The sequence below is a fragment of the Myxocyprinus asiaticus genome, chromosome 31 (genome assembly GCF_019703515.2).
Source record: "Myxocyprinus asiaticus isolate MX2 ecotype Aquarium Trade chromosome 31, UBuf_Myxa_2, whole genome shotgun sequence".
Taxonomy (NCBI): Eukaryota; Metazoa; Chordata; class Actinopteri; order Cypriniformes; family Catostomidae; genus Myxocyprinus; species Myxocyprinus asiaticus.
Window position 1 is genome coordinate 15,906,882 of NC_059374.1, and position 23,940 is coordinate 15,930,821.

The following is a 23,940-nucleotide window of genomic DNA, read 5'->3' on the forward strand; positions in this document are numbered from 1 at the left end:
CTTTCCACTCCGTCGTGATGGCTGGTCCGGACCGTCTGACTCGGCTACGCGATTCAGTTCACCAGGCATCCGTCCAGGTTCAGCAGTATCCACTTCACCTTGGCGAAGGATGAAAACGCTGCTAACTTGCGCGTGGAGATCGCTACCCTCCTACAGAAGGGCGCGATAGAACCTGTCCCTCCGGCCGAGATGAAGAAAGGGTTTTAAAGCCACTACTTCATCGTACCAAAAAAAGGCAGTGGGTTGCGGCCAATCTTGGACCTGCGAGTACTGAACCGGGCTTTACACAGACTCCCGTTCAAGATGCTGACGCAAAAACGCATTCTGGCGAGCGTCCGGCATCAAGATTGGTTCGCGGTGGTAGACCTGTAGGACACGTACTTCCACGTCTTGATCCTTCCTCAACACAGACCCTTCCTGCAGTTTGCATTCGAGGGTCAGGCATATCAATACAAGGTCCTCCCTTTCGGCCTGTCCCTGTCTCCTCGCGTCTTCGTGAAGGTCGCAGAGGCAGCCCTTGCCCCGCTAAGAGAGGTGGGCATTCGCATTCTCAACAATCTCGACGACTGGCTAATCTTAGCTCACTCTCGGGACATGTTGTGCGCACACAGGGACTTGGTGCTCTCACACCTCAGCCGACTAGGGCTTCGGGTCAACTGGGAAAAGAGCAAGCTCCTCCCAGTTCAGAGCATCTCTTTTCTCGGTTTAGAGTTGGACTCAGTCTCTTTGACCGCGCGCCTCACGAACGACCGCGCCCAGTCGTTGTTAGCCTGTTTGAAGGTGTTCAAACAGAAAACAGCGTTCCCACTAAAACCTTTTCAAAGGCTCCTGGGGCATATGGCATCCTCAGCAGTGGCCACCCCGCTCGGATTGATGCATATGAGACCGCTTCAGCACTGGCTTCAGACTCGAGTCCCAAGACTCCCCCGTATGTCTGGGGGAGTGGCATGCAAATACCGCTCGCCAATTTTCATTGGCCTTTTATCAAAGACTAGAGGTGTCTCGGGCTCCCAAGAGTGACCCCTAGTGTCACTACATCGACACAACGTCTCGTTCCCTCCATCAGGGAATGGAGGTTACACGAGTAACCATGACGTTCTCTCCATCAGGGAACGGAGATTACACAAGTAACCATGACGTTCTCCAGTATCCTTGCAACTCTTTTAATATCATTATTATTATTATTACTGTCCTCCTGTATCTCACAGCCCATATACTTCCTGAGTAAATAAGTGAAACATGCATTGTTTTACAGGGTTAACATAATTATTTATTGTTAGTAACACTGGACTGGTCTGCCTTAACACTAAGTGCTAAAAATAGAAATCCTTTAAATATTACTTCAATATTATTATTATTTATTTTTATAAATTAACATAATATGAAACCAAATTAATGCGATAGCAGATCTTGTACACTGTGTAATATAGGGTATCAATTTATGGTTTGTGCTCCTAAGATCATCTATGATTCATGTTTTATAAAGGCTGTACTACTGATCTTTTGTATTGTCATGTAACATTAAGAGTAAAGGTTTTGATGACACATACATACATTTCCATTATGTAGCTAGGAGTTTCAGTCAAGAAACTTGTTTAGAATTAAAATAGCAGACTCATACAGTCAACCAGGTTAGCTATAAAGCTAATGATCAGGACAATCTTCAAATGGGCAATTTTCACCTGTCGACATTTAACAAGACACTACAAATGTTTATAACCAAGAGAAAATGATACAAACCTTAAATCACAGTATTCCTCTGATGGCGTCTGTTTCTTTAAAAGTTTGTGGCCTTGGAGCTATCTGTATGTGCTTGATTCCATGCTCATGAGAGCGCTGTGACTCTGGCCCTGCCCTGATAGTAAAACAAAGTGTGCTTGGTTGAAGATAGAACGTGTTACAATTAGTCCGAGTAATGTGGCCATTATCTGATTGGCTTGAGTAGACAATGGGTGGAGTCCACCTATTTGTGGATTGCCTGCAGCTCTCGTTTAAGAAATGTTTCAGAAGTCACAAATGCACAGCAAGCAATCCACAATCTCATTTTATTTATTTGTGAATTCACTTTATTTTTGTGAAACTCCTAACATATATTTGTAATCTCATTATATTTATTTGTGAATTCATTGGATGAGGAGGTAAACTGAACTGTTGAAACTTTATTAAGCGCACTCCAACTGCATGTCTCAATACAACTCTCTCTCAGTAATGGTAGAGCAGCCCCCGTAACCAAGCAACCCCGGACCCTTCTTTGTAACAACCAGAGCCCTTCTACCAAGGAGAGCCTGCAAAGTTAGCAAAAAAAGCATAATGCAGCGGTCCCATAGACATTCTTATGCCGGTTCACTGTCGAGGAGACAAGAGACAAGAATAATAAACTGCTTTTGTGAGAGGATGTCTCATAATTCCTCTTAGATTAATTTTAACCATATAAACTGGTCATGAAACAGAAAAATCTGCGCTGCTGAGTGTGAAAACCCTAACCCTAAGCAAGTAAAAGTGATGCTAGCCTTATGTATGGCTTATGGTCAAAAGAATGAACAATTTCTTCACAGAACGACTTGAATCCAGGATTTACACTGATATTTCCTTCCAAGTTATAAAAACTAAGACACAGAGGCCTGCAGTCCGCACTGGAATTCCTCAGGGAAATACATTTAAAGACTCCGCCCTAAAGTCTGAATCAACCCTGTGGAAATGAGACAAAATGCACATCTGCCTAACCTTAACCGTCTTGAGAACTTGTCCAGGATAGCACAAAACCTTCTTTTACACCCCCTTCTTAGTTCCTGTGGTAAGACCAGAAAAACCTCATGTTAATGGTCATCACATGATTGATACGGCCATATCGGCTATCTCAGCAAGGGCAGAGGTGATGGTCATTATAATCATCATACGCTAAAAACTCATTACAAAGACACAGAGCTAAAAAAGACTCCCTCAAGAATCCCCTTTAATTGCAACGGACAACACATAATTCCAACATTACAACTTCATTTTTCTTTTTTATGTCAAATTTATATGCTTAAAATTAAACTAAGAGGAATTATGAGACATCCTCTCTGATTGTTATTCTGCAAACAGCAGCTAAAAAGGATCTATGAACTTTGAGACAATAGCTGGACTCACTCAAATCTGACTTTACACTTCACAACGCACATAACCAAGTTTTATATGCTAACATGCATCACATGATGCCTAACTGTGGTTAGAATCATAGAATGCATTATTATAACCTTGTGCATACATGATGCACACTTATACAATGCATAATAATGTATATTCAAATTTTAATGTGTAACGAAGTAACCACAAAGAGAAAGTATGTCATGTTTCATATGTAAACGCTTTTCTGTTTACGTAGTGAATGTTGATGTTAACAAATGTCATGTCTCATGCACTGATTTCACTATATAAAATGTCAGGATAGGGGGCCTGGGTAGCTCAGCGAGTATTGATGCTGACTACCACCCCTGGAGTTGCGAGTTCAAATCCAGGGTGTGCTGAGTGACACCAGCCAGGTCTTCTCAGCAACAAAATTGGCCCGGTTGCTAGGGAGGGTACAGTCACATGGGATAACCACCTCGTGGTTGCGATTAGTGGTTCTCGCTCTCAAATGGCGGCATGGTAAGTTGTGCGAGGATCGCAGAGAGTAGCATGAGCCTTCACATGCTGGGAGTCTCTGCAGTGTCATGCACAACGAGCCACATGATAAGATGTGCGGATTGACGTCTCAGAAGCAGAGGCAACTGAGACTTGTCCTCTGCTGCCCAGATTGAGGTGAGTAACCACGCCACCACAAGGACCTACAAATTATTGGGAATTGGGAATTGGGCATTCCAAATTGGGGAGAAAAGGGGTAAAAAAAAAATGTCAGGATAAAAATATGCTCTTTTTCTGAGAGAGAAAACTGTGGAAACTTAGTACTAAGAGTCATAAGTTAATTATATTGAGGGGAGGACACTTTGACCACAGGGACACTGAAAAGCCACCATTGATTGGCCTAGAGCCTCTTTGGGGTGTGACAGAAATGGTTAAAAGAACAGCCTGGACAACCCCTCACATGCTCTTCTCTGCTCTACGGTTTCCCTTTCTCTGCTCTCCCTTGCGGGAGGCCTCGCTTCCGGGGCTTTACCTGGTCATTCCATCACCCATCCATCGAACTGAACAAAGGCCTCCTGGAACTAAACCAAGCGGGAGTTTTCAAATTCCATACTGTCCAAGATGTCGAAGTCATCGCTTCAAAGCCCCTCCTGATTATTCCAGCACAGAACTATACGGCATCCACAAACTTACACAGAGGTCCAAAACATCAACAGAGCACAACCAGAACTTTCTACGGACCCAGGCAAAGAACCAAAGCAACGCAATGAAATGGAAGTACACCTCCAGAATTTTGCTAGAAAGTGCTGGTGTTTTATTTAAATACTTCAAGTAACCCAATTGCAAATCGAGGTAAACTAAATTAAGTATAGATGGATGTCAGGGCATGGTCTATAGACTCCAAAAAGTTACATTTTCTCTGTTACTGATAATTTCCACTCACCTTCTGTTACAGCTCACTCACCAAACTGTTTTATGTTTGTCTATGTGTGTTAATAAGTTTTTTGTTGTAGATTAGCAATAAAGTCTTTGTGATATTTGTGATATTAATTGTGATATACCTGTGATATTATTATTGTGATATATTTGTGATATTATTTGAAATTACATTGAAAGTAGTATTACTGTATGAATTAACATTATGTTCAGATCAACTCATCACTGGCCGAAGACTTTGATCTTATGTAAAGATTAATTCTTATATTATTCCCTGAATCAAGATCCCCTTTGAGCTAAATTCTTTGCATTAGTGGTTGGAAAATGATGCTGGCATAAGCTTAAAGCCATAAGCTAACCATTATGCAAATTCCCTACATATAATTGGTGATGAATGCTGGCAGTTGTAAATATACCCTGTCACAAATTTGCTAATTCCCTACATATAATGGTGATTGAACATGGCCAAGATTCTTAAACCAATTATTTATATATAAAATCCTACACTTAGGAAGCACCACTTGTTATACTGTATTTGCACATTTCCATATTCTGTAGAGCTTCATGGGTCAGCATTAATGTTTAGACAGGTGAATGGAGCGGGTGTAGCATACTGTTAGAGCCCCACAAATAAGGACTTTTAAATATGGTCCATTAAGCTTACAGCTACTAGTGTTTAAACTTCATCTTTTCTCTCCTTGAGCTTGTATAAATGTTTTGATCCACCTCTGCAGGGTGGATTTTACATGTAATGTAACAGTCCTGCTAAAGCCGAGATGCATACACGTTTCTAGTTTGATCTCATGTCATTGTAGTATAAATAAAACAGTCACATGCACTAAAATGAGGAATCAGACAAGTCGGAGAAGACAAGCTTGAGGGGTCAGTAAACAACTTAAACAACACAACTTCTTGTTTTACCTACTGCAATGCTGAATGTGCAAATGATCTGCATTTAAACAGATACTGTAGATACTAATAGACAATGTGATGGACATCATGTATACAAAATCCTATAGTAGCCCTCCATGTCCCTTGATTTTTGCATGTGTTTGCAAAATTATCTCGAGCGATGCCGCACAACTGTATGAGCAGCAGAGGAATATAGATTAAATCTTAAATTACCCGTTTGCTGAACGATTCCCTGAACTCTGCTGACCCATTTCCTCCAATCCCACGATGGGACACAGTGATTATGAATCATTATGGAGTCTTGAAAGACCAAGAGTGTTGTTAATCTTTCTGGCTGGCTGCAAAAGGAAAATTACTTAATACAGAAAAAAAATAAAAATAAAATAAGAATTGATATGTTATTTGCATCAGTCCCAAAATCATTTATCATTGAATATTTTTTTATGAGGCAAATTGAGAAAATTAGCTCTGTTTTTTGTTGTAATTTACTGTGTGAAAAGTAGGTGTTCGAATGAGTAAATTGATTCTGTTTATAGTGTGTTGACAGAGGAAATAATTGAGGATAATGCTTGAGCATGTTCAATAATTGTTAGAATTTAGACTATTGGCACTTTGGTACAAATTGTTGTCCCATTACTGTTTTAAAGCATTAGCGGCACAAAAGCCCATGTTTTTTTTTTTTTTTTTTTTTTTTTGCTGTGAGAACTATTAGATATGTTAGACAAAATATTTTCATAATTAATATGAAATTAACCCAGTAATCCCATTACATGTATTCCGTTACTCCCCAACCCTGTTAACGGGTTAGACATTTAGTGGATTAAGAGATTGGATAACTAAATGACTATTTGTGCTCCAGTAGTCTGGTGGAAACACAGGATTTTATAACAAACTGTGTCCCCATGTGCAGCTGTAGTAGCTCTGGGTGTAACCAGGGTATGTGTGTGTATGTGTTGTCATGCTGGAGATCTGGGTTTGAATCCCACCCCTTGACATACTTTTTCCAATGTCTCTACTCTTAATATTTCTATAATACTACTTATAGTAATAAATAAAAGAGATTCCTCGCAGTGATTTGGTCATAGTGAAGGTTGGGGAGTTGAGAGAAGGATTTTATCTGGATAAAATTAACCATGGTTTTACTGTAGTAATATTGTAGTAACCATGTTTTTTGGTGGAAACTATATAGTTCTGATGTACTAACCATGGTGTTATTATAGTGCCATGTCAATAGTAGTTAATAGTAACCATGTTTAATTTTATGGTTACTATGTTTATACTAGAAAAATACCATTGTGATTGTATGGTTACTGTAGTAAAACCATGGTAAATTTTCGTAAAGTAGGGTTAGGTGTAGGATGTCTGTGGGACTCCAAATAAACACAATAAAAATGATGCAGCGATGCCACTATACTGTATGTTAGTATTTAAACAGGGGTGTAAGAGTATCTGCCACTATTTGCACTTAGTGCAAAGAAGATGCTATTTGTTGCTTTTTACACTAAGTGAAAATAGCATCTGTCACTATTTGCATGTAGTTTAAATAGCCTAAATAGTCATAATAAAATGATGAAATAATGAAGTTGTACAGTAAATCCATATATAGTACTTTTTCATAGCGAGAGAGAGAGAGAGAGAGAGAGAGAAAAGTACTATACACAGTACTGTGCAAAAGTTTTAGGTATTTGTGAAAAACTTTTGAAGTGAGGATTTCTTAAAAACACTGTGACATAAATAGTTTTCATTAATCAATTAACGTCATACAAAGTCCAGTAAACAGAAAAAGAGCTAAATCAATATTTGGTGTGAACACTTTTGCTTACAAAAACAGCACCAATTCTCCTGCTTACACTTGGACACAGTTTTTCTTGGTTGATGCCAGATAAGATGTTCCAAGCTTATTGGAGAATTCGCCACAGTTCTTTTATTTATTTAGGCTGTCTCAGTTACTTCTGTCTTTTCGTGTAATCCCAGACTGACCCGATGTTCAGAGGGGGGCTCTGTGAGGGCCATGCCATCTGTTGCAGGGCTCCCTGTTCTTCAATTCTATTCTATTTGCAAAAGGAATGTTTGGGAGTATAAAATGTATATTTCCTATTGATACATTAAAGTAGCAGATAAATAACCATCTTAAGACAAATGTTTTTGTGAAACATCTTATGTGCCTAAGACTTTTGCACAGTACTGATATATATATATATATATATATATATATATATATATATATATATATATATAATTATTCTAGTGTGATAAAATCGCTTACCAATCTTATCTGTGAAGAGCTGTATTGAGTTGTATTGTAAGAGATGCATCCAGTATTGTTTGTTGTCTTGACAACGTAACACTGTTAAAACCTGTAATCTGGTAAACACTGTAACTATAAATCCCTAATTTTAACACACTGTGGCTATACTTTTAAAAAGTGTGTATTTTAATGTTTATGGACTAACCCCATTCACTTTAATTGTAGGTGACTTACTGTAACTGTGTGAGAGTATTTTAAGGTTTACAGATTGGCCCCATTTACTTCCATTGTAAGTGCCTCAATGTAACCCAGATTTATGCTTTTTTTAAATAAAAGGAGGGGAAAGTCAAAATAATTTTTTGTGGTTATCAGCATCAACAAGCTTAACTTGTATTGAAGCTGAACAATGCGTTAAGTATCCCCGGTTATGTGAAGTACATTCCTGGTTCCAACACATCACTGATGCTTAACACCTGTGTGGAGAGCTGGCAGGTGCCACTGACGGTTATCAGTGTCCACTCAAAAGCACACTGATGTGTTCTGATGTCTTCCTCCCTCTGTTCACATAGTAGAAAGGATCTAGAACAATAGCCTCCAAGTCTTCATGAAAAATTCCTATTATAGAAACAGGCTGTCTCTTTTCCTCTGCCTCACACATAGATGCTCTGTAGCTTGCACTGCATATACATCTCTGTCACATTTTATATGATTCTCTCTCACACTTCCTTTTACAAACTTTGTTATACATTTTTACATCCACTTACACACATGAGCAGACAAAAGACAGATCTTTGTGCTACCTCAAAATACAAAAGCACAGAATGGGAGGAGTGCTGGTTGAAAAATGTATTACAGGAAGGCTTATAGTTTACAAGCAGATAGTAAATTGATGCTTCCGGAGGTTTGAGTCCCTTTACTAAAGTTCTACAGACAGGAATCTTATACTGCTGTGCGGTTGCTGTCTTCAAAAAAATCTGACAGCAGCTGGTGCATAGCGCCAACTCCCTCCTGATGTATAAATGTCTGTAGAAAATGAAGCACTCCGAATGGTGACAGGTGGTTTCCTCCTTTTCTGTTTTATACACAAACACACACACATTCCTGAAAATGTCTGTGTAAGAGTGAAAAGCGTGAAATTAGGCTAGCGTCCTCCCAGCTATGTCCTTGATTCAAGGTGCCAGGGAATTTACTTCTCAATATTTTATTACAGTGGTTGCAAGGCAGAACCATATTGATATTCCTCAAGCATTTTGGTTAGAAAACCCTTAACCCAAAGTATTAAACTTCTGCAATTCATTCAGCCTGAACTGCTTAACGCACAGACTCCATTCAAACTTTGTTTTTGAGTTAATTTCAGCCCTAGGTGAGTAAACATTTGTTGTTGTTGTTGTAAACTTTATATATTTTAGACTGAAATTGGAAAATCTTACAATGTTAAAATGTACCTGACGAGGAAGGAAATATTTGCACAATAAATTGTGATTGGTCTTATCTTTATTGCAAATATTTTTAAAGACCCTAAAAAAAAAATTAAAAAAAAGAAAGTTTGAGCGGGATATATCAAAGAACTCATTCAATATAGGAAAATGTTCCACAATTCACGATGGAAGCCTATTTTATATATGAGTATGTTCTAAGTGGATAATGTGATTTTTAGGTTATTACTGTGGTGATGGGGGCGTGGTCGGTTGTCTGTCTGCGGGAGAGAGAGAGTGGTAAGTCTCGTCACCTGGGTTGTCATTGGCTGTGTCTCGTTTCGTAGGCTGCGAGCTAGGTAGGACGTGTCCTTTGAAGGCTGCAGTATACCGAGCATCCTCCTTTAAACAAGTCTCATTTAAACAAGATGGCCTTCGTAGGACAAACAGAAATGGAAGTAACATGGTTGCTATGACAGCATGCCACTCTTTAACAAGCGCGAGCGCTTGAGTGAAAAGGTAACAAAGTCCCTTTAGAAGGGAATATATGAGGTAAAATTTAGGAGAGTTATAATGATGTAGACAGAAAAGAAAATAGATTTTACTGGTGTGCTTTTAGTCTAATACTTTATTTTAATTATATATTAATATAATTATACATATTATATATTCTGCACTCATCTACTGAGGTACTTCAACTTGGGAATTAAAATTCCTTGCGTTTGAACATCATATTTGGCAAATGGCGTCATTTTGTTTAGACATTTCTATTGAAGCAGAGAATTGTGGGTTGTGAGTGCCCACGAAGGATACACCTCATGCATCCTCCGAATTCCCATGCAAGAAGGTCGCATTCGAAGGCTGCATTCGAAGTGTCCTACTCGCTTCGTATGCGGCCGACAAATGCGACCTCTGGAGGACGCAGCCTTCCAAACGAGACACGGCCATTATCTCTAACACCTGTTTCTAGGGATGGCGGAAGGAGACATAAAAGGGCACACAAGGCATCAGAGTGACAGAGAGAGACTGTACCTGTGTCTGCTCGATGGAAGTCTTTAGGTGTGTGTGCATGCATGGGTGCGTGCGTGCGGCCACTGACAGCCTTTTGTTTTGTGTTTTATGAACGATGCTGAAGAGTAATAAAAATACTCACGCTGACAGTTTGCTATACTGTAGCAATAGTGCCAATACTTTAGAGAGTTGTGATGACCATTGTTTGACAGTGCCTCACCCATCAAAGTTTAAGGAGAGGGTGGATGATGGGAAGCTGCTGTATGGGCCGAGGTTAATTATGTTGATCATAAACTACTTTGAACTTAACTGCACAAGTTAAGCCTGAGCTAATTTACTCCAACGAACTCTTGAAATGGTTGTTGTCCATCTGGAACAGTCCAGTGGCCATTTGAACCATCATGGTGATGCCCAGTGTTTAGTAAGGAAAACTGTGGATAGCCAATAGGCTTTAGTCACTTCACTGTCATGAACTTGCATTTGACATTCATGCACTGTTTATTGTGTTTATTTTGGAGTCTGCCACCAACCTACACCAACTCTTAACCCTGACCTTAAAAAAATATTCTAGTTCTATACCAATTAAGCTCAATTGACAGCATGTGTGGCCTAATACTGATTAACACAAAAATTATTCTAACTCAACCATCCATCCCTTTCTTTGAAAAAAAAAAAAAAAAAAAAAAATGCAAATATTGAGGTTACAGTGAGACACAAGTTGTAAAATTGGATATAACTTTACATAGAAAAGGTTAGTAAGTGAATTTATCACACTAAAATCATCACAAACATGCATGTTTATGTCTTTTGGCTATACTTTTGAATCAGTGAGTATTTTAAGGTTTACAGATTAGCCTCATTTACTTCCATTGTAAGTGCCTCAATGTAACCCAGATTTATGCTTTTTTTAAATAAAAGGAGGGGAAAGTCAAAATAAATTTTTGTGGTAATCAATATTATTCCACAAATGCAGTCGATTTAGCTTAACTTGTGTTGAACGTGGAATATTCCTTTAACCTTTGTAATCGCAAATGCGACTCTCGTGAGACTTTCCCAGCCAGATGGTTCCCTTCTAGACATGACCACTTGATAGACAGTTGCAGTAGAAGGGACATTTTCATTCTAGAGAGCATTAGAAAGGAAACAAATATTTGTAGTGCAACACAAGTCATCAGTTTGTTTGTTTTTGTTTTTGTTTTTTGTTTTTTGTTTTTTATGAACACAGAACCAAAACCTAAAACCTAAGCTTACCTAACACTGTTCTTTTGCTACCTGGCAAGCACTGCCATTTCCTTCAACAAATGCAAATATAGTTTTTACCTGCCAGTATTGAAAAAGCTAAACCATTTCCCTCATATGACATTTAAATTTTGTGTAGGACCTATTCTTACTTTTCAATGTATTGACTAGACTAGTTATATAAGCTACAGTATGATGCCCCATTTTGCAAATGGTTGCATTTGGAAAAGAAAATAGATTGCGGTTTTGAGCTTTACATACATACCTGTACTATGGACTGAGGAGGAGTGCAATGAAAGGCCAGTGTGAAAATACACCCGAGAACTAATTGCATTATGGTTGATGGCTTGTGTTCATTCATCTGTCTGTGGCATTGGAAAGGCATGACAGTGTGTTCCTAACAATGCTCATCTGAGCAGCATTGGTGGTAATCCGGGCCTCAGCATGCAGATTTTGAAAGCTTGCTACAATGGCACTCAAGACCCCAATTTGGAGTACAGAGCCCTTTTGCTGACAGCCTATGACTCACTGAGATGATTCTCTCCTTCTCCCCGTTCTTTATTCTCTTGGCAGTCTTCAATACTTTCTTGAGAATACCTCCATGAAACAGCTAAGGCAAACACAACCAAACTGATCATGTGCCCATTTAGGAGGAAGATCTAACTGAAAAGATGCAACATGATGAACTGGTAGCACATTATGGAGAGAAAAGAAGGATCAAAAAGGAGGAGGGCTTAATCCTTTAAAAAAATCTAAAACCATTCGCATTCACCATCCAACTTGATTCTTACTGTATAAAACCTTCTGTGTACGAGGATTTACGTCCTTTTTCCCCGGTGCTTTCCTTGGCCAGCAGTATCAGTAGATGCTTAAATGGAGCCCGACATGCAGTATATTTTAAGGGCAAATAACAGACTCACTCTGTCCAGTGATGGTCGAGATTAAGGCATAAAAAATGCCTGGCTTTGCAAGAAGCACAACTTGCTGACACCTCATGCGAGATTCACAGCACTTTGCATGTGAGAAATCAAGGAGCTTTCAGGAGCATCACAGTCACAGAATAATAGGCAAATAAATCGCTACATAAAGTATGTGGAGAGAACAGGATGCAGACACAGGCAGTAATGATGAGAGTGCAGATAAGCGCCGAATGTGGCTATCTGTCGAGATGAGGTAATAAACTACCGAAAGACACTGTGGTTAGAAAGAAACGGGCCCGCAGTGAGGTGTGTAGAATGTGCTGTAAAGAGCTCTTGATATATAATGATGCCATACTTGGGAGAAGAGGGATTGGAGAAACATACATGATATACAAGTGTCTGGTAATTTGTCATCTCCACGTCTGAGCACATTTTAGCCAAGGCCGGATTATGGTCTGTCACCTGGTCTCATAAGTCATAATAATAGTATGAGGTGGTGTTACAATAATAAGAAATCGGACAAGTTGGCTTGTCCAAAAAAAAAAAAAAAAAAAAAAAAAAAACTAGAGCAAAATAAACAAATTAAAGCATGCAATACATTTTAATTGTTTAACTCATTAATTTATTTTTAACACGATTAACACATTTACCATTTTGACATTAGATTCTGACATTTTATTCAGCCCTGTGTGAATTTTGAACACTGGATGGAGTAGGGCAGAACTTTTGCGATGTGTCCGGTGGGAACATTACACTGATGCACACATCACAAACAAACACACAGTGATTCCATGCCAGTGATCATGTGATGGGGAAAGGACCTTTTAACCCAATTTATTGTACAAAACAAACTCAGATGGGACTTGTGACAGAAATCAAGTACATTGCAGCATAGGGCACAATTTAAATGACCACATTAGCACAACAAGTATAAACTATCACCAAAATGCCAAAGCACACAAATGGCACTGATGACCCCCCTGAAAAAACAAGCCAAAAAAATTGCTAAAACCAGTCTAAGCTGTTTGACTGGTTTTAACTTGAGACCAACTAAGACCAGCATGACCAGCTAAAAAATGTGTTCAAAACCCCTTTAAAACCAGCATGACCAGTTATGACCAGGCGTCTTTTCAGCAGGGGATGGACTGCTTTGGCTGGTTATCTTGTAAGATTTCTTCATTGGAGGGCCGCTGATCTTTCGTAGCATCAGTTAATGATTACCGGACATATTCGGTGAAGTATCATTACATTTGCAGTGCTAGCGCTAAAAGCAAAACACTGCAGCGCTTTTCATGTGGAGCTCAAAGCGGAGCTTGATGCCCTGATGAGAATCATGTGCATTTCATGTCCAAAGTGGATAGCCAAAGCTTGCTGGTCGATTAATAATTTGGAGGATGAGGGTTTAAGAGATTTAATGCGAATTGCAGTGAATACACAACCTATGGGGAGACTAGTTCTTTCAATTAGCCAACCTCACACTTTTACTTGGGGAAATGTTTCATGTTACTTGAATTGGTGCTATTATAGTGCATTTCTATCTTTATACTGTGGAATGATAGATGCATTTAGACAAGAAAAGAAGTATATACTGTATAGAGTCAAATTTCAGCATTTAATCTGTGATTAATCTCAATTAACTATGAAAAATTATTAGACTAATCGTGATTAAAAATTGTAATTGACTGACAGCACAAAAAAAAAAAAAAAAAAAAAAAGAATGATTTGACTCCCATAGATGAAGATAAAATAAATAAATAAATAAATAAATAAGTGTAACCCCTAACCTACACCTTAACCACAAAATCGAACTATTCAAAATTATTACAAGTTGCCATGAAACAATGTTGTCCCTTGAAATCCTTGGGCATATATTTTTGGAGGCCACCCCTCTCTACATATTCTGAGGGCCCTAGGAGTCTAGTGGTCAGATTGGGCTGAATACGGCATTCTTCCTTTGGCAGTCTCTGATAAGTCTTTGGAGGCTTCAGACAGTCTGAGGCCCCATGGAACTGGCCCAGGCCATATCCAATCAAAGGCATGCATGTGGTATGGGATAGGATATTTTAAGGATTGTTTGGCTGCTTTGGAGTGGCCGATAAGTTTGAAGAGGTTGCTGAAATGTATGAATAAGACAAAGTATAGAGACTGGTTGGAATTCTTAAAGGGAGAGAGGGCTTTAATGTATTCGGGAAGATGCATAAATATGTGACCTGCTCCATTATTTTGTCACTTTGACCCAGTAAAAACACATTTTAAATGTAATTAAATTATTTTATTACACGGAGCTCTGGAATACTTGCATTCTAGTTGTTCAATCGTGCCACCAGGTGGACTGATATTTCTGAATAATGACTGCACATAAAGTGATATTTCACCAGTCATCCCGGTATTGCGAATCACCTTCTCTACACTCTGTAATCTCTACAAAGAAGCTTGTAATTTTTTTTTTTTTTTTTTTTTTTAACTCGAATCAATATTTCATGTCTATTTATTTATTTAATTGACAAGTAGTTGTGTAATAACTGGTCAGTCAGAAAGTCATTTTCACTTCACCATAACTTTATTTGTATTTTTCCAACATAACAAAGAATTCAGCTGTTTCTGTATACTCCGCAGTCTCTTACTTCTCACATAATAATGACATTTCAACTCAAATCATTATTTCATGTCCATGGATTTATTTGGATATTGATTTGGTAAATAGCTGTGTAATAATTGCGATAATCTACAATCAGCCGGTCATTATCACAAAATAAAACCCTTCAGTGTGACACAAGACCCATCTCCACCTCCTCTGGGTTTATTTTGCAATAATGCCTGGCTGACTGTAGATTATCCCTTACATATCAGCCAACATTTAAATTATTATATCTTGACAAGGGTTTGGAGAAGAAAAGTAATTATATAATTAAAAAGCTGAGACTTTCCTTTTAACTAGTGCATGAAACTCAAAATGTGTTTTATGATGAAAGTTACTCAAGAGCAGGTCAATCTTGCTTTAAATACCCTGCAGGCACAGAGGCCTCTGTGGATTCTCACCCCAGGGGCTTCGTCATGACTCCAGAGTTTGTGTCTGGGACTCAGTGGGAAAGTGGATCAAAGATGGAGTCGGCCAGTGGTTGCCCATCCTGCTGTGCCGTATTCACAGGGACTGACAAATAGAGCTCTCTCTGGATCAAATTTATCGACACCCCTCAGTTTGAGTCCTTGATCACATATAGTTACATCTTTGAATGTACACCCACTCCCTTCTCTCTGCCATTCATTGTCTTATCAGAACACTGATCTAAAAAATAAAACAAAAACAAAAAAAGATAAGAAATCCATGATATTGATCTTTCTTCATTTCCTGAATCATATTGGCTAGAAGAATTTAAATGAGAAATCAATTTATCTTTTTTTAAGTTTAAAAGAAGACCTTAAGACAGCTTTCAGCTTAGGATTTGTGTTATGCAAAGTCTTTTAGAACAATATCTCCATGGTGACTCTCATTAAAAAAAGAAGGTTTTTGCAATCTGTGTTGTAAATGGTCCTTTATACTTGATCAGATACCATCAAAAAATACCAAATCTCAATCCCATATCCAGATTTCCAGAAACCACAAAATAATCTCCAATTGTGCTTAAGCAGCTCCAGTCCAGACCAATTTAGCTTCTGGGAGCTTAAGTTGTCTTCTCGATGCCTCTCATTTATCAGCATGTTTTCAAATAATTGATCAATTAGTGGCCAAACAGAGCTTGAAGCACCATTTAGACAAAACGAACCACATGTCAGGCAGTGAGCACTAATCTTTAGCACCTCCACAACATTGCTTGAGTGATTTCGAGTTGCACAAACCACTAAAAGCACATCTGCAGGGTCAAAAGCCTCTGGGAACCAGAAGCTGACGAAGAATTCATTTCCCATAATCACCCTTGAGAGTTGGAGAACAGCAGCCAGTGTTGGTGTAAGCACTGACTCAGATGAAGAGAGCAGATGGATGATCCCTCGGTTCACGCTCTGGCAGGCAATCACCTTCTACCTTCCTCTTGCTCACACCTGTGCTTTGAGCTGCTGTGTATACGTATTGGATCAGGCAAATGCAAGAGTTGCAAATAACCAGCTACACACAGGAGCTGAATTTTCAATTTCCGTGCAAGCCAAAACATATAGATTTTCATGGAGAGGACTTAAAGTCAACATGGAATCTAAATGGTCAAGATTTACTTCCTTAAAGGAATATCAAAGGAATATGAATATACTGGGTTCAATACAAGTTAAGATCAATCGACACCACTTGTGGCATAAACTTGATTACAAGATTATGCTCAAATAATGCATGAGCTTTGACAGAAGAATTAATGTAAGTGCTTTTTTTTTTTTTTTTTTTACCAGCAAAGATTAGAGGTCGACCGATAGTAGGTTTTGCCGATACGATAACTAAGGTGGGCAAATAGGCCAACAGCCGATTAATCGGGGATAGTTTTTAAAGTGGATAATATGAATAAAAATGTTCCACTCTATGTAAAATATAGTGCTGGACTTTAGTATCACTTTCAATGGCAATATTTTATACATTTCTCTCACTGTTACCTTCTTCAGAGCCTATGCCATCTGAAAATAATGGAAATATTAATTAAAATATTAAAGGTCAAATGTGCTCAGCAGTAACATAAAACACTGCCTTATAAAGCCTAATAGCACCTGTATTCTTTATCACTACTGACAATATTTATTAGTTTATTTTATTGTCATATTAAATCTATGAATGAGGTACAAAAAAGGGATAGAAATAAAATAAAACAATTGTGTCTTTTTAAAGGTATACTGTATATTATACAGTATGTGCCCTCACATGAACACATTGTATTATATAACAATGAATGTGCCCTCTCATGAATATCAAATGCATATTTCAATCGTATATATTTTACCATGCTCTTATGTTGTTTTGTTTTGGTTTTTGTACATAACTGCGTCATAAAATTAGGAAGCTTGGACAGATGTTATTTTTTTCAGAATGGAGAAAAGTTTGGGAAACTTTAAAGGCAAAAAACTTTGAAAGGGAAAACTATAAAACTGTTCCTGTGCGTGTCTCATTCACGCAATGTACCGTGCTAGCGCTTGGTCTTCTTAAGCATGCAAATTTGCGAACGGCTGAACAAAAGCAAAAACGCAGGTGGCATATTCATATAAGTTTGGAATTAATGATTGATTTACTACTGATAATTAAAGGTGCAGTATGTAAGATTCAGAAATCCTTGTTATTAATGACACCTATGGCCGTTAAGTGAACTGCAGCCAGCTACCTGTTGCTCGTGCTCGCGCTCGTGCGCACACTCCATAGGGACGCGAGCGAGCGAGCATCGGCCAAAACAATGACGTAACGTACAAAGAGGCTAAACGTGATTCACTGGTATCGTGCTGACAGATGAGGTAGCATAATTAAAATTACACAGTTATGATTGTTTTACTACAAACTTTGAGACTAAACCAAAACAACTTATCAGCTAACATAGCATATGATACACACATACAGCTACATACTACCGAACTATACCAGACATTTTACTGTTGCACTGCACTGTTATGTTGCACTATTGTATGTTTTGTATGTCATATGTTGTACTATGATCAAGAAACCAGCGTATTTGCTGAAATGTATCCTGTATACCTGACTTTTAGTATAAAGAGAAGATCGCTGAAATTATTTGAAAGATACGAAGCAAGGTAGCTTGCAATTCGTCGGCGTTAGCAGGCAAGATCAAGTTAGCTAAAATTACACAGATCAATCCTTATGGCACTATAAATCTGAACGAAGGTCCCTCCAGTAATCAAATGCCCTGCCAATGTTCACTTTAGTTTCGCTTGACCACGATCACATTCCTGCTTAGCCAGATGGGATTCATTAGATAAATGTTTTTTTTTTTTTTTTGGCTTACTCGGAGTTTGTGTAGGAGTCGGTATTGTGCTGGGAGCCAGACGTTTGCTGGATTCCATCTTTAAGATAACGTTAACCAGTGTTGCAGACTGTCTGTTGACGCTGATGAATAGCGGAAGAGAAGCACTGAGGCAAGGCTCTCGGGAGCACGCATAGATGTCACATCCTTTGGATTTTCCCGGGAAAACCGACCCACTCCCTTCACATGAAAATCAGTCTACAGGCTTTAATAGGCAACCTAGGAAGTCTGGGAAGGGCTCATTTTTAAAGTTGCGTTACAAGCCGTTCACACATTGGCAAAAGAAAAGGCGAATATTACATGAATATTGTTACATATTGCTGCTCCATCCACTCCCCACCCTGGTCCTTCTACCTACGGGTACAAGACCGGGACGGTTAACTTTGGGGGCGATTTGGGGACCCCAATGGGAGTGGTTCCGCCGGGTAAACCCCCACAGACCTCCCATTCCCCAGTATGCTCGTTTGCCCCAGTCAAGTTCTGGGATGAGACAGGCAGCTTTCCTCAGGGCGAGTTTAATGACTTGTTCGAGGCTCGAGAGCAGGATGAGCTCTCGATCGCAGCATCGGAGAGTGGGTTGGCACAGTTGGACGTGGAGGACTCGACTGGGTTCCCACCTTTGGGTGTGGTCACCCAGTCTGAGGCCGATGCAGAGCTGACTCCCGGGCTGCTGCGAGTGTCAGGCTGGAGTGGAACTCTCCACCCTGCTCTGAGCCCTCGTGGCTGGTTGACTGGTTCCTGGATTCGAAGCGCCACTCACGGCCGTGCCCCGCCCTGGTCCCATTCTTCCCAGAGGTGCACGAGGAACTCACAAAGTCGTGGCGAGCACCTTTTACTGACCGGACCTGACTTCTCTCACTACCCTTGACGGTGGGGCGGCCAGGGGGTATACTGAGATTCCTCAGGTGGATAAGGCGGTTGCGGTGCACTTGTGCCCGCAAATTGCCGCCACCTGGCGGAATCGCCCGAGACTCCCGTCCAGGGCCTCTATTTATAGAGACGGACGCTTCAGAAGCAGGTTTAGAAATTCAACAGAGATAAGCCAATGTATGTATACAATAAACGTTATTATTATTGTCATTGTACAATAAGTAAGTCATTTATCACAACCAAAGGTGGTTTGGTAATTAATTTGTTTATAACTTATCGCTGCACTGGAGAATTACATTGCCGACAAGGTGGAGAGATGATAACATTAAAGCTAACATTAGCTGTTCGAATAGTTAGAACAATGTCACAAGTCAAGGATAAAAATGTCTTGGTTACTGTTGTAACCTACGTTCCCTGATGGAGGGAACGAGATGTTGTATCGATGTAGTGACACTGGGGGTCGCTCTTGGGAGCCCCAAACACCTATGATCTTTGAGAAAAAAGGCCAATGGGAATTGTTAAGAGATTAATAAATTATTTTGTGTGGTAATCAACAGTTATGACAGAAATGCTGTCAATTGAGCTTAACTTGTATTGAACCCGGAATATTCCTTTAATACATCTTCCTGGTCTTATGCTGCCTTCACTTCATATTCAGAACTACCGTAATTATGAGTTTCTGACTAGTAACATTCACTTCTTTATAAAACTCGTAATTAAAACTGAGAAACTATATTTTATGAAAGCTTTGATTCTTTCACATCATGTCACCATAGTGATATCTTTTAAAAAGAAGCAAAATGACAGTGACCTCAACAGTTAAAGGAAAAGTTCACCCAAAAATAAAAATTCTGTGATTATTTACTCACCCTAATGTCGGCCCAGACCGGTATGACTTTCTTTCTTCTGTAAAACACAAAAGGTAAAAAATACCCCACACACTCTAAACTTAGAGAACCTTATACAGAAAATCACAAAACAGACAGAGAGCATGAAGAACTGTGTGAAAAGTCTCCAAAGTGAGTTTTGCAATTAACTGTCATATTCCCAGCATGCAGGCTGGTTTAAACTGTGTTCTGCCCTTATAATATTCACTTAATATGCCTGCTACTGTAAAACACGTTATAGAGTATGTAATTATACACACATTTCAACCAGGTGAATAAATGAATAAGGCTGATTTGAGAGAGTGTGAGTTAGTGACAGCAATACTGTACTTTATATTTCATGTTTTCATTTAAATGTAAATGTGTTAACTTACCAGATTTTCACTATTCAGTTTGCTCATGGAAGAACAATCACTAGAATCACCTCTTGCAGAGGACGTCATGGTTACTGGTGTAACCTCCGTTCCCTGATGGAGGGAACGAGACGTTGGTGTCGATGTAGTGACACTAGGGGTCACTCTTGGGAGCCCGAGACACCTCTGGTCTTTGATAAAAGGCCAATGAAAATTGGCGAGTGGTATTTGCATGCCACTCCCCCGAACATACGGGTATAAAAGGAGCTGGTATGCAACCACTCATTCAGGTTTTATGCTGAGGAGCCGATATAAGGTCCGGCCATTTCAGCGGGTAGTTCAGCGTTGTGGCAGGAGGGACCAACGTCTTGTTGACACAGGACTCAGTTCGCTAAGTGGTGACACTAGAGACAGGCTTAACCCAGTCGTGGCCTCTTTCCCCTTCTCTTTTTCCACTCCCTAAAAAAGAAGGGGGATTATCCGACTGGGCCACTAGGTCTAGTCGGGGGGTGTCCCTCCCAAGGGGAGGACACCGCGGAGACCACACCTCGCTCCAAGAGAGGGGGGGGGGATATTTAAGTGGAAGAATACATCACATGGTCTTTCCAACCATGTGGAGAGCCTTCAAGGTAGATCCTGCCCAATGGGGGAGGAGTTACTACAACATGGAGACTGGGGCAGAGGGGCTCTGCCCAAGGAAGATGCAGTTTGCCAGCAGGAAAATGAATTAGCGAAAGATATAGATCGCATGGGGTTAGCCTTACAGGGAACCGCCACATGCGGAGCACCTACCCCAGAACTGGGCTCTTAGTTAGCACGTGTACTGGGCCAGCAGCGAGTCTCTCCGAAAACTCGACTGCCACAGGGCTCGAAGGAAGTCAACCAGGGAACAACTTTTGTGAACACTACTGGGAATTAACAGCGCACGTCTTCAGCTCAAAAGGAGGTGGAAGGCGCTATGTGCAAGCGATACACCCGGCCGGCTATCCCGGGCTTATCCGCTTGTGTTGCATGCCACTACCTGGGACGAATCCGGTTCCACCTGGAGGTTGTAGAACCTTGCAAATGTGTTGGGTTTTGCCCAGCCCGCTGCTCTGCAAATATCTGTTAGAGAGGCACCTCTGGCCAGGGCCCAAGAAGCTGCTAAACCATGGGTAGAATGGGCTCGTAGCCCTACCGGGGGCGGCATGTTTTGGGCGAGATATGCCATAGTTATGGCGTCAATGAGCCAGTGGGCGATCCTCTGCTTGGAGACAGTGCTTCCTTTCCGCTGTGCACCAAAGCAGACAAAGAGCTGCTCAGAGACTCTAAAGTTCTGCGTGTGATCCAAATAGATGCGTAAAGCGCGCACCGGACACAGCAATGACAGGGCTGGGTCTGCCTCCTCCTGGGGCAGCACTTGCAGGTTCACCACCTGGTCCCTAAAAGGAGTGGTGGGAACCTTGGGCACATAGCCCGGTCAGGGTCTCAGGATCATGTGAGAATAGCCCGGACCGAACTCCAGGCATGTTTCGCTGACAGAGAACGCTTGCAGGTCACCTACCCTCTTGATGGAGGTGAGCGCAGTCAGGAGGGCAGTCTTCAAGGAGAGTGCCTTAAGCTTGGCTGACTGCAAAGCTCAAAGGGGGCTCTCTGTAGACTGCATCATGGTGTGCTGCTATGGCAGCAACGTACACCTTCAAGGTGGAAGGGGACAGCCTCCCTTCCAACCTCTTGCAGGAAGGAAAGCACTGATCTGACTGCACATCTCTGGGGGTCTTCATGTCAAGAAGAACACCACTTAGCGAACAGATGCCACTTCAAGGCATACAGGCACCTCATAGAGGGGGCCCTAGCCTGAGTGATCGTGTCTACCACCGCGTGTGGTAGGCCACCTAGGTCTTCCACGTCCTGTCCAGGGACCAGACATGGAGATTCCAGAGGTCTGGGCGTGGGTGCCAGAGGGTGCCCCGTCCCTGGGAAAGAAGGTCCTTCCTCAGGGGAATTTGCCAGGGGGGAGGAGCGTGAGGTCTGAGAACCATGTCTGGGTGGGCCAGTAGGGTGCTACCAGGATGACCTGCTCCTCGTCCTCCCTGACCTTGCACAGAGTCTGTGCAAGTAGGCTCACTGGGGGAAACGCGTATTTGCGAATGCCAGGGGGCCAGCTGTGTGCCAGCGCGTCTATGCCAAGGGGAGCCTCGGTGAGGGCGTACCAGAGCAGGCAGTGGGAGGATTCTTGGGAGGCGAACAGGTCCACCTGTGCCTGACCGAATTGACTCCAAATCAGCTGGACCACCTGGGGGTGGAGTCTCCACTCTCCCCTGTGGGAAACCTGCCGTGACAGTGCGTCCGCTGTAGCGTTGAGGTTGCCCGGGATATGAGTGGCTTGCAGCGACTTGGTGCTGCTGACTCCGTCGGAGGAGACGGCGGGCGAGTTGTGACATACAGCGGGAGTGCAGACCGCCTTGGCGGTTGACATATGCTACCGCTGCCGTGCTGTCTGTCCAAACTAGCACGTGCTTGCCCTGGATCAACGGCTGGAACCTCCGCAGGGCGAGCAGAATTGCCAGTAACTCAAGGCAGTTGATGTGGACCACTAGTGTGGCCATCGTCCGCCCGAGAGACCGCGCCATTGATGTGCTAGCCGTGCTGGCCTCAAACCCGTGGGTAAAAGGACCGAGGCGGGAGCCTCTGGGGTGGCTCGCTTTCTTACGAAGGCGAGCCGCGACCGCAACGTTGCCATGGACATATTCTCGCAATGAGAACATGACCATCCACGAACGCTGTCTCCACGTGAGCAGTGCCCAGACACGAAAGACAGTGATCGTGACCATTAGAAGGCGAGAGATAACGAGCACAACCAGGAATAACACCAAATCGGAAAAGCATCTTTAAAAAGACGTTCCGTGTGTGCGCTCTTTTCGAGAAATATATACTCTTTTAGAGGGGAAAAATGCTCTTTCAGAAAATATACTCTCTAGTTTTCTGCCAAAGCACCCAGGGGCATTCTCTGCAGTGCACCAGTGCAGAGGAGGGAGAAGCCGCTGAAATGCGCCGTCAGATCCAGCAGAGGTGAATGAACTGTAGTATTCAGCTCAGTGAGCATGACCGTTCGGCTCCAAAGAGAAAATCTGAATGAGTGGTTGCATACCAGCTCCTTTTATACCCGTATGTTCGGGGGAGTGGCATGCAAATACCACTCGCCAATTTTCATTGGCCTTTTATCAAAGACCAGAGGTGTCTCGGGCTCCCAAGAGTGACCCCTAGTGTCACTACATCGACACCAACGTCGAGTGAGTGACAGATAGGGAAACATTGTTTTGGTAATTACGTGAATTGGGCTTCAACTCTGCTCTTCTGTGCGGATTAATCTGATGGTTTGAGGAGTACTGGTATAACCATGGTTACAAATGATCATCTTATCAGATGTCACTAACAACAACAAAACACACCCCTCCCCTCAAAAATAAATAAATAAATAAAAATAAGAAATTATAATCAAAAGAAGTAAAAGACAGATATCAAAATAAATATCTTATGAGCAGGTAAGTAGCATATCTTCCGCTGTTTTTTTTTTTGTTTTTTTACTTATTGAAAACAGTTGTTTTAAAATAAATAGCATTACAAA